Source organism: Brassica napus, chromosome A10 (assembly GCF_020379485.1).
Source record: "Brassica napus cultivar Da-Ae chromosome A10, Da-Ae, whole genome shotgun sequence".
In the NCBI taxonomy this organism is placed as follows: domain Eukaryota; kingdom Viridiplantae; phylum Streptophyta; class Magnoliopsida; order Brassicales; family Brassicaceae; genus Brassica; species Brassica napus.
This window is the reverse complement of record NC_063443.1, coordinates 3,192,169-3,203,106: the sequence shown is the minus strand read 5'-3', so window position 1 is coordinate 3,203,106 and position 10,938 is coordinate 3,192,169. Positions and strand designations below refer to the sequence as shown.

At 42.6% G+C, this 10,938-nt stretch overlaps 1 pseudogene; it reads left to right on the top strand.

The window, feature by feature from the left end:
- The first annotated feature begins 9,065 nt into the window (after positions 1–9,065).
- On the top strand, positions 9,066–10,730 carry LOC125579437 (annotated as a pseudogene).
- Positions 10,731–10,938: the final 208 nt, after the last annotated feature.

Below are 10,938 nucleotides of genomic sequence, written 5' to 3'. Positions count from 1 at the left end.
TTTATGATGATTAAATATATTTTGCCAAAAAAATGAGATTGCGTTTCCCTTTTATATATATTTTGATTTTGGAAAGCCTCTACAACAGGGCTTTATATGAGCCTCATAATTTACTCATTAGAAATCGGCCCATTGTTAGCTTCATTTCGATAATCTACGAATCTAATTATAAGAACACTTCCAATGGTGAGTATCAGGAGAAATTCAAAAGTATTTAAGAAAAAGAACAAAATAAAGAAATTAAGAGAGAGAAGACCAAAAGTCCTTAGGGCATGATTAACCTCGGTCTCTTAGCCGGGGTTCTTAACTCATGATTTGACATTTTTTTTTACACTTTTCGGCTAAGACACATGCTCTTAAATCTCTTATTTAAGAGACAGTTCTTAGCTTTTCTTAATTAAAATCTAAGAAAAGCTAAGAACCGTCTCTTAACCGAAACTAAGAACTCCAGTTAAGAGACCTTTTTTTAGCCATTGTTAGCATGTAAGAAGCTCGTTGACCTCTCTGTTTCACGAGGCTCCTTGGACGTTATCAGTGTGATGTTGATTCCGTTACGCCGCTTCATCTGACCAGTGGAAATATGTAGAGATTAAAGAACACCTTAAGATGTTTTAAACTTCATTTGTCATATTAGTTATTAGGGCACTCTGTGTATAGTAACATACCGTATGTGCATGAGTCTTTATTGTTACGTAACACAGGATATCTGTAATTTCCATATATACCCTACATATATAGCTGATAAATACATAATTCAGCTATTAACTTAATCTTAAAAAATCTGAACGTCTGATTCCCTCGGCTCTGGTAGCTGAGGCTTTGGCGGTCAAAGCTGCAATTATGGCATCTACCTCTTCCCATGTCAGTAGCTTAAATGTCTTCTCTGACTCTAAGGCGCTCATCTCGTTGCTGAAGTCTCAAACACAGGATGTCGCCTTGAAAGGTGTTCTTCATGATATCAGTATCATGGCTCACTCCTTTGAATCTATCTCTTTTTATTTCATCCCGCGTTTAGCAAATGTTGTAGCTGCGAAATCAGCATTGTACTCTCTTCAATCTTCTGTAGCTGCAACTGTTTAACTCTTATGAGTCTTTTAATCTAAGTTATGTTTCGATGAAAAAAAATAAATCTGAACGTCTGGAAGTTTAGTATACGGTCTTAAGTACATGTTGCAATGTCATTCTCTTAAGTTATTTTTCAAGTAGATTCTCTTTTACATGAATATCTTCTAGGTTGGAAAATATGGTACGACCCCCCGAAATCCATACAATATCTTATCTTTGGACATTTCAAGTAATGCTTCGCACAAAAATATATACGGAAATAGCTGCTAACTCCTAAGAGGATATTGAACAAGTGGTGGGCCGTTGATATAGCATTTCACGTTATTGAACAAGATTTGCCAGGCATACAACAAACAAAATAAATTGTTGCGGTGGGTTTTTTTTTTGGGTACGCAAATCCAAAGACCGGGAAGACTATATCTATAATCAATCATATACGGTATTTCTCAAAAAGAGATATATATGTATATATGATGTATTTTATATTGATTTTTTTTTTCAAATATCCCTTTTTTCAAATGTTCTTAACAGCCATCTCTTCAGTTAAAAGTTAAAAATACCAGTCTTTATCCTTTTCAACCTTCCTATCCAACTTGGTCTCTTCGTCATTTCTTTGGATAGTTTTTTTTTTTTTTTTGAACAAACAAGCATTTCATTTCAAACTAGAGTTTAGACTCCAAAAGTGGAGCTGCTTACAGACCCAGCAAGAGCAGTTTTTGCAAGCAAATCTGCTTCCGAATTGAAATTACGAGAGATGAAACTAAAAGATATTACATCAAAGAGAGGGACAAAGTGATAAATATCAAACATGATACCGAACAGTTCAGGTTGATGCTCTCCCCTCTTCAACAGGTTGATTAAGGTTAGAGAATCCGAGAGAACTGCCAAGGATCGGACGTTTGAATAAACAGCGCTGGAAACCGCGCGATGAACAGCAATGGCTTCTGCCAGTAGTGCTGACGAAACATGACTATGGGCTTCCGAGAAAGCAGGGGGGTGGATCGAAACTTCACCCGAGTAACTTCCTCCAATACCACACCTACCAGTCCTAGCGTCCCAAGCCGCATCGACCTTAACCGAGAGAGTGCCCGGCTGAATCGGTGGAGGAGGGCAAGGCGACCGTAGTTGATGTGGTTGTAGCGAAATGTCTCGAGGTATTTGCACCTCATTATCAGATTGCACGCTAGCCCATTCCTTAGCATCCTTTATGCTCTTCAGTACAATCTCATTGGCCGTAAAAGCTCTGTTTTCATACAGCAATTTGTTCCTTCCTTTCCATAAGTTCCATAGAACCCATGGCCATAGCGGGGTAGTCACTCCCGCTGGTGGTAAGGGAACAAAGTTGCTTCCTTGTTTTATCAGTTCAGCCATTGAGGGGAGGGAACTTGAAGGTCTTTGTGCGATCGGAGCTAAAGCCCACACTTCCTCCGCTAGCGTACACTTGAGAAGGACATGTAGGTCATCCTCCTGCCCATTACATTTTTTACAGCTGAAGCGCGCAACTCCTCTTCTCTCAAGGTTGGCACTGACAGGTAGGGCTTGCTTTAGAATCCTCCACAAGAAATCCTTAAGTTTAGGTGCCGTTTTCACATTCCAAACGTGTTTAAGCCAGTTAACCGGTGCTCTATCAGCATTCCTCATACACTCATCAGCCATGCCAATCCCATAACCCGTTTTTGTAGAGTAGCGACCTGATTTTTCATGAAGCCAGATCACCGAGTCTGGGGCTGATGTAGTACTGGTTTTTATCGACAAAATCGCATCCTCATACTGAGGTAACACCCTGCGAATCCTATCTACATCCCACCTATTCGTAAGAGGGCATAACAGCGTACTGACCTTAATAGCTTGGTGATCCTCAGGTGCTGGGCCTATCGGCTTGGTCGGGGTGGTGAAAGACAGCCAGGGATCAGACCATAAGCGAATAGACTCGCCATTTCCCACTGCCCAACTTAACCCTTTTCTCAAGAGTTCCCTCCCTGCTAAGATGCTTCTCCACCCATGGGAGGCTGAGGACGGGACCGGACAGTCCAGGAAGGTGGAGTCTTTTGCGTATTTTCCCAGTAAAACTTGGGCAAGAAGGGAGCGAGGATCTTGTAATAATCTCCATCCAATTTTTGCGAGTAAGGCCTCATTGAAAGTTTCAACATCTCGAAATCCAAGTCCCCCTGCATATTTTGGCAATGTCATTGTCTCCCAAGCGACCCAACACAGCTTCTTTTTGTCCGGATTCGCATCCCACCAAAACCTTGTAAGTAGGGACTGGATCTGTTTGCACAGCGAGGCAGGAAGCTTGAAGCATGACATGGCGTAGCAAGGCATAGCAGATAGCACGGACTTAAGCATGATCTGCTTTCCTGCCGCTGAGAGATATCTCGACGTCCAGCTGTGAGCTTTTTGCCTTATCCTGTCCAAAATGGACGCGAATATATCTCTTTTTCGACGACCAAACTGCTCAGGTAATCCCAGATACTTCCCTATACCCCCTTCTATAGAGATAGCCATTGTTTCCTTTACCCGAGTTCTGATCGCTGCTGGTGTTTTGGCCGAGAACGTGATAGCTGATTTGTGTGGGTTAATCTTCTGTCCCGACACAGCTTCATATGTGTGTAGAATCTTCATTAGCGCTGAGACACATGAGCTTTTTGAATGGCAAAAGAACATGGTATCGTCGGCAAAGAGTAGGTGATTGATCGATGGGCTGTTGCGGCACACGCGCACTCCTGGCAGTGATCCGTCGGCCTGCCCCTTTTCGCACAAAGCTGATAGTACTTCCGTACAAAGGATAAATATGTAGGGCGATAGGGGATCACCTTGGCGGAGTCCTCGAGTCGGCTTCACTGATCCTTGCGGTGATCCATTAATCAAAAAGGAATATGACACTGATTCGATGCAGCTCATGATCCAGGAGATCCATAACGGATCAAAACCAAGTTGAGACAGAACTTCTTTAACGAACCCCCATTCGATTCTATCATACGCCTTACTCATGTCCGTCTTTACGGCCATTGAGCAGTACTTTGTTGCCTCCGAGGTCTTCAAGAAGTGGAGGGTTTCATGCGTAATGAGGACATTATCCGTGATGGCCCTGCCTGCAACGAAAGCTGATTGCGTGTTGGAGATGAGGAGCGGCAGCAGTGGTTTGAGCCGTCTGGTTAGGATCTTCGCAATGATCTTATAGTGTGTGTTGCACAAGGCAATCGGACGATAGTCAGCCACTGTTTTCGGTCCCGAAATCTTCGGTAAAAGCCTGATATGAGTCTCATTCTGTTGAGGGTGGAGACGGTTCAAGGTAAAGAACTCCCGAACATCCGTAATTACATCAGTCCCAACTAGATGCCAGTAGGCCTGATAGAAAGTGGCTGAGAATCCATCCGGTCCCGGGGCCTTGCCTCCATTGATCGATTTCACCGCGTCCCAAATCTCCGAATCACTCGGTATAGAGATCAACATCTCATTCATTTCTGGCGTGACTTTCTTTACCAGAAGACCCTGTATCTGGGCAAAGGAGTCATTATCATTCGTCGTAAAAATCTGAGTGAAATACTCAGCTATTACTCGGGCAATTTGTTGTTCCTCATACACTGCCCCCCTTGCAAGTCTTCAATAACCGGGATTGCATTGATCGTTCTTCTAGTTCTGGTTGCAGCGTGGAAAAACCCCGTGTTGCGATCACCCTTTTTAAGCCATTGTATTCTACTCCTTTGTTGCCAGAATTGTTCCTCGGCTAGGTAGGCTTGGCGGAGCTCAGCATTGAGGTTTTCAATCAGCAAGGTATCGGGAACTGGGTTAGATAAAGCTCTCTCAAGCTCATCCTGATTTCGCTTGATGACCAAGTTACTTTGCTTCTGCTTTTCCTTAGCCCAAAGAATGATGCCTCTTCTACACTTGTTGAGTTTCATAATGACTGAATCCAGCGGAGAGGAGTTCCAAGCCTTGTCTACGACGTCTGTCACTTCTTCTTGTTCCGTTAGAGCTCTGTTGAACCGGAACATACCCTTCCTCTTCGGTTTATCAGCATTGAAGTATGTCATTAAGGGCCTGTGATCTGAGCCCTCGAATCTCAAATATCGGCTTCTACCCATAGGGAAAGCTTCAGCCCAAGCACAGTTGGTCATAGATCGGTCCAATCGAGATCGGATAAAGTGTGTGTGACGACTTCCTCTCCACGATAATTGTTCCCCTGAGTGTTTAAGGTCCCAGAGTCCGTTATAGGCAACGAATGATCGAAAAGCCGCAAAGGGACCCTCAGGTCTAACCGGGCCTCCCATCTTTTCAGCATTACTGAGAATGTCGTTGAAGTCCCCCGTCAACAGCCATGGTTCGTCTCGCCCCTGCCCCACGGTGCTTAAATTTTGCCAGTAAGAGGCTCTGTTTTCCGTTGCCGGCTCTCCGTATACAAAGGAGACATATGAAACAGATCCTTGATAAACAATTCTCGTATCAATAAGATTGGGAGAGGATTCGAGAATTGTTATATCGGTATCATCATTCCAAAGGAGAGATAGGCCGCCACTTAATCCTATCGGTGGTACAGAGAAATAATGTGAAAAACGCAGAGCTTGCAACTTCTTATTGATAAACACATCGTCATTTTTTGTTTCCATAAGAAACATTACATTAGGAGCCATATGCTTATGGATCTCCTTGATTCGCCGGATTGTCTGGACACTCCCAAGTCCTTGACAATTCCAGCTAAGAATGGCTAAGGAAGAGGATTTTGATGGGGTCGAAAATCCACCCCACCTCTAGTACTTCCCGGTATGAACACCGTAATCGGTTGGCCACTCTTTTTCCGTTGCTTGCTCGATCCCACCTTATTGCAAGGTAACTCATTATCCTTATCAACATTCAACTTTCTCCTTGTTGTGGTGGAAGGATGATCAGCCGTTGATTTCTTTTGAGTAATCCCCAGTCGAGGGCTCCTCAGTACGCGTTTTCTGGTGGAGCTAATAACTCTGCGTTTGCTTGCTACCTTGCTCTGTGTAGCTACCGGTATAACACCTCTTCTACTTCTAGTTTCCGCACCCGAAGTCCCTAAACGGAGGGGTGCCGGGACTCTTTCGGCTCCTGTGATTGGCTCACCTGCCTGTTCCTCCTCCATAAAGACTTCTTCCTCACCCCTGCATTCTCCTATCTGGAGTCTTCCAGATTCAAAGCTAGGGGCTCTTCGTCCAGAAATCTCTTTTGCCGGTTCTGATGCCGAGAGGCGTTCTAGAGCTGACCTGCGATCCTTCGAACCTGAGTTCGAGTTTGCCTTGGTTTTGGATGAGTCTCCTAACCGGTCTTTAATAGTTCTAGTAGGGGTGATTTCGACTTCCGCAATTGGTGGGACTGTTTTAGTAGTATGAGGTGGTAAGGTTGTCCTAAGATCAGCTCCCTCTGCTTGCGGGGTCGAGGACGCAGAACTAGGTCGATTCCTTTCTACCACCCTGTACTGGGGAGTTGATGCCTTACTTCTACTATATTCAGAGATTGGTCGTGCTGTTCGTGATAGAATAGATTGATCCCTCCCATGATCATCGCGTCGAAAGTGGCTACTTCTTTCATCACCTCTGACTCTTCCCGCTTGAGCATAGCTATCTTCAGGGTATCTAGAGAAAGAACGAGCTTCATCGGGTCTTCTGTACCCTCGTCTGTCATCGTGACGTTTCTTTTCTGCTTCAATCCGTTGGAGCGCAATTCGCTGCGTAATTCCAAGAGCTCTCTCCTTCGGTGGCAGAGCATTATAGGGTCTATAAGGGCAAGTACCCTCTTCATGGAGCAGAGAGAAACAAGAAAAGCAATGTTTCTCAATCTTGATGTATTCCAGCTCCACTTCAGTAATCTCCGATGTTGGTAATTCAATTTCCAGTTTCATAATCAAAGGCTCGAGGCCATTCACCTCTACCCAGATCTTTGCTTCTTTGACGTCCTTTATGGTATAATCACCTAGTTCCTTTCCAATGGGATGAATGGTAACTTCAGACCAAAAGTGCAAGGGGATTCCATGGATCCTAACATTGAAGGAAATTTTTGATGGAAAGTTATCAGCCACCGTCGGCTCCCACCGTTGGAGCAGTAGCATCCATCGCTTGTAGTGGTAGGGACCTTTCTCAAGGACTTGTAGTAAATCATATTCCGATTCAAATTTGAATTGAAACTTGTCAAGGCCCAGAGCTCTCCCGACAATTCTACCTTCCATGTTCCATACTTGAGCCATAAAATCGATTACAGCTCTGATAGGCTTTTGCATCTGGGGGTTTGTCAGCCTTCCAATGATCGTCAGTCGGTTGGCCTCAATGAGGTCTTCGTTGTCATTTAGCGGTATGCGCACCGGAGGACGTTTAGCTGGGAGCTCAGGGGGAGCCTGCCCTTTTCCTTTCTCAGCTCGACTGTATCTTTGATCCATACTCAGAGGGGTATGGTTTGTTGCTTGAAAACAGGGGTTTCTTTCCAGTGTTTCCAAAATAGGGTTTGTACGAGGTTATGGCAACCCACCAACCGTATTGTAGCTTATTTGAGTATCTCACCGCTTAGAATCGTTGGTAATCAATGCTCGGATAGTAAAAGTTGTTGAGCGTTATGAGTAGTGGGGTAAGAGAGAGGTTATTACAACCAAAGTAACGATGTTCTTCTAGCAGAATAACTCCATAGGACCGAGATCTACTTTCAGAAGTAGACAAAGAACGTCTTGCAAGGCGAGTGAGAGATCGACGACGGCACAGGGGCGTTGCACCTGGCTGACCCTCCGACGGCGTCGGGGGCAGAACCCGGTGGAGTTCCGGTCAGAAACCCTGTTTGCGTAGAGAAGCTGGCTTTGGACCGATGGGTATTACTACAATCAGAAACTTTTTGAAAAAGTACAGGGAATTACAGAGGATAAAAGGCTGAGATAGGGGAAAACACGTGGGGTTCTTTGGATAGTTTTAGAGTAAGTTTTCGTGCTTGATGATCCCAACGACAAATAATTTAGTAATACTTTCACTATGCGTGGAGCCTGATCAAGCACATCAATTCCCAATATCTGTGTTCAGACAACTGGAGATCATCAACCAATGGTTTCATGCCACAATGGACCACCGTCTTAAAATCCACTCCCTTTCGGCAACCTCATATACCCTTTTTGACTCCCGATATTAGTCCTGATATCCTCTACTTTGCATACATATCAAGTTACTGTGCACTTGGCTGGCTATATTTAGATACATGAATCCCTTGCTAATGATTTGTACGTCGGCTACCGTATATTCCATGTCTGATCATGTAGGAGTCAAATAATAGCACGAACCAACAATGTGAAAGAGATATCAAGCGTTCCAAATCTATCGGCACGTTTTAACTGCTCATTTGTCTTCACCACGATTTGTCTGAGTGATTGGATCAACGTGATCCTGTCATATTTCTAATAACTCTACATAGTATTTTAAAATGTTCAAGTTATAAAAACCAAAACGATTGCGTGGGAGTAAAAAATCAAGAGACAAATATCAAACGCAACTTGATTCTTGTTAGATAAGGACTAAGCTAGGAGTATTTTGGCAAGTGCATTGATTCTTACAAATATCCCGATAACTTCTCCAAGTGTCCTTCGTGCCATGCAACCTTAATTTCCTCTAAATTTTAAATTATCCTTTCTGTTTTTTTGTTCTGTTTTCAAAACAACTAATGAACTACTCATTCGATCATAGTAGCATTTCGCATAGATCAAGTTATAGATTTTATTCTATATATATAATATAACATAATCGTTAAAGTCCATAACCTGACCATCGAACATCGTAGAATTTGTGAAAAAAATGTTAGTGATAGACACGAGAGCTTGGGTTTTACATGACATAAACACGTGGAAGATTAGTAAAAAAGATGAGACTTTGCAAATCGAAAGGACGATTGTCAATGTTAGCAACAAAAAACAATTGCAACTTTATTTCACGTTCACATTTTCTGTCTTAAATTTCGAAAACACACATATAAATAGCTTCGTGTTTTGTAAGGACGACATATGAAAGTTGGCAAACATGGAGAAACAGAGCATCACACACAAGTCACACTTCTTCTTCCTCTTCTTCAATGTCATCTTCTTGGATCCGTGGTACGTGCATCAGAAGAGGTAGTTTCGGTACAGTTAGCACGGCGATTAATAAAACAGACGGTGAAGTTTTCGCCGTGAAGTCCGTGGATCTCGCCACGTGTCTTCCCGCTCAGTTAGACTCTCTAGAGAACGAAATCTCCGTTCGTTCACTCAAGCCTCACCCTCACATAGTGCGGTTCCTCGGCGACGGAGTCTCGAAAGAAGGGATGACGTCGTTTCGCAACCTCCACTTAGAGTATCTCCCAGAAGGTGACGCGGCTAAAAACGGAATCGACGAGACTCTCCTACGGCGTTACGCGGCGTGTCTCATCTCCGCTCTCCGCCACGTCCACTCGCGAGGACTCGTTCACTGCGACGTCAAGGCAAGTAACGTACTCATTGTAGGACCGCGAAAATCCTGATTGAAAATTACTAAACAAAAAAGCATATAACCGATAATATAAAGACTTACAACGTTTAGACGAATTCACGGAGTCGAGATTTGATCTTTTTCCTTAACTCAAAAATCGTCCGTAATGTGTAACGGTTTTATGCGATTTTTGAATCTTAGAATACAACCGTGATGAGACCGTTTTGCAACACCCGAAACAGAATCTACGGACTAACTACTACGATATATTCTCGAGACACTTACTTTAAAAAATAAAATCTAAAGAGTATTTTTTCTAGTGACAGAAAGTGGTAGTTAGAGAGATGATTGTGTGAGTTGTGAGATGTGTTGAGATTATGGAAAGAGCATGGGTATTTATAAAAGAATTTAGCTTGGTCACCAAGCAAGTTAAACTTGGTAACCAAGTTGGCTTGACTTGGCCACCAAGATAGCTTGACTTGGTCACCACGAGAGCTTGTTTGCTAACCTGGTTGCCAAGTTTTTCTCTTAAGGCTTAAGTCTTTTACATCATGGGTCCAAAACCCAACAAATGAATCAATTTGCTCAGCTCATTTAGCTTGCAAAGTGAGTCCAAAATCTCCATAACTCTTCACATAAAATCATAATTTTGATCATCCATTGGGCTTATAAATTTTTTCTATTCACAGATCAAATTATTACTCAGCCCATGTTAAGCTTATAATAATTGGTCCAACACTCATCTCCGCGTTATGTGCTGGACTGGTTTAACTCGGATGAAGAAGATGAGGAGGTAGAGAGAAGCGAGTGGAGTGCGGCGATGACAAGGATCTGTAAAATAGCAACGACTAGAGGGGCAAATTGGGAAACGGATGGTTGGGTGGATGTTAGAAGTCACCACCCTTCGGAAGAGGAAAGGGCAAAGATACAATACTCGGAACACAATGCTTCATTGAATCCGTACGATGACGTGGATGATGATTCGGCGAGGAGTGACGTTGCTGTGTATCCCAATAGACCGCCAGGAAACGAGGACTCGGCGGCGGAGGTGCCATATGAAGTAGTGATGATTTTACGTTTATTAATGGAATGGATGGTTTACTAGATTTTTAAAGCGCGGAATTTGTCGCTTTTATAAGCATTTTATTTCATAATCAATAAATTTTATGTTATACCATTATTTAAGAATATTACAATTACTTTTCTTTTGTATGCAAAGAAATATATGATTTGTTTTGTGTATTTGTGTAAAATTTATCTTATCAAATCAGCGTTTTACATAAAAGAAATGATTTTTCCATAATATTAACGATTTTGTTTGTGTAATACAGTAGAGGCTCTATAAATTAATAAAATCGTTAAATTAATAAATTTCTTTGGTCTCGAGTTGAACCGTTTCAAAATATGATACAAATCAATAATATAATAAAATGATAAATTATTTAAAAAT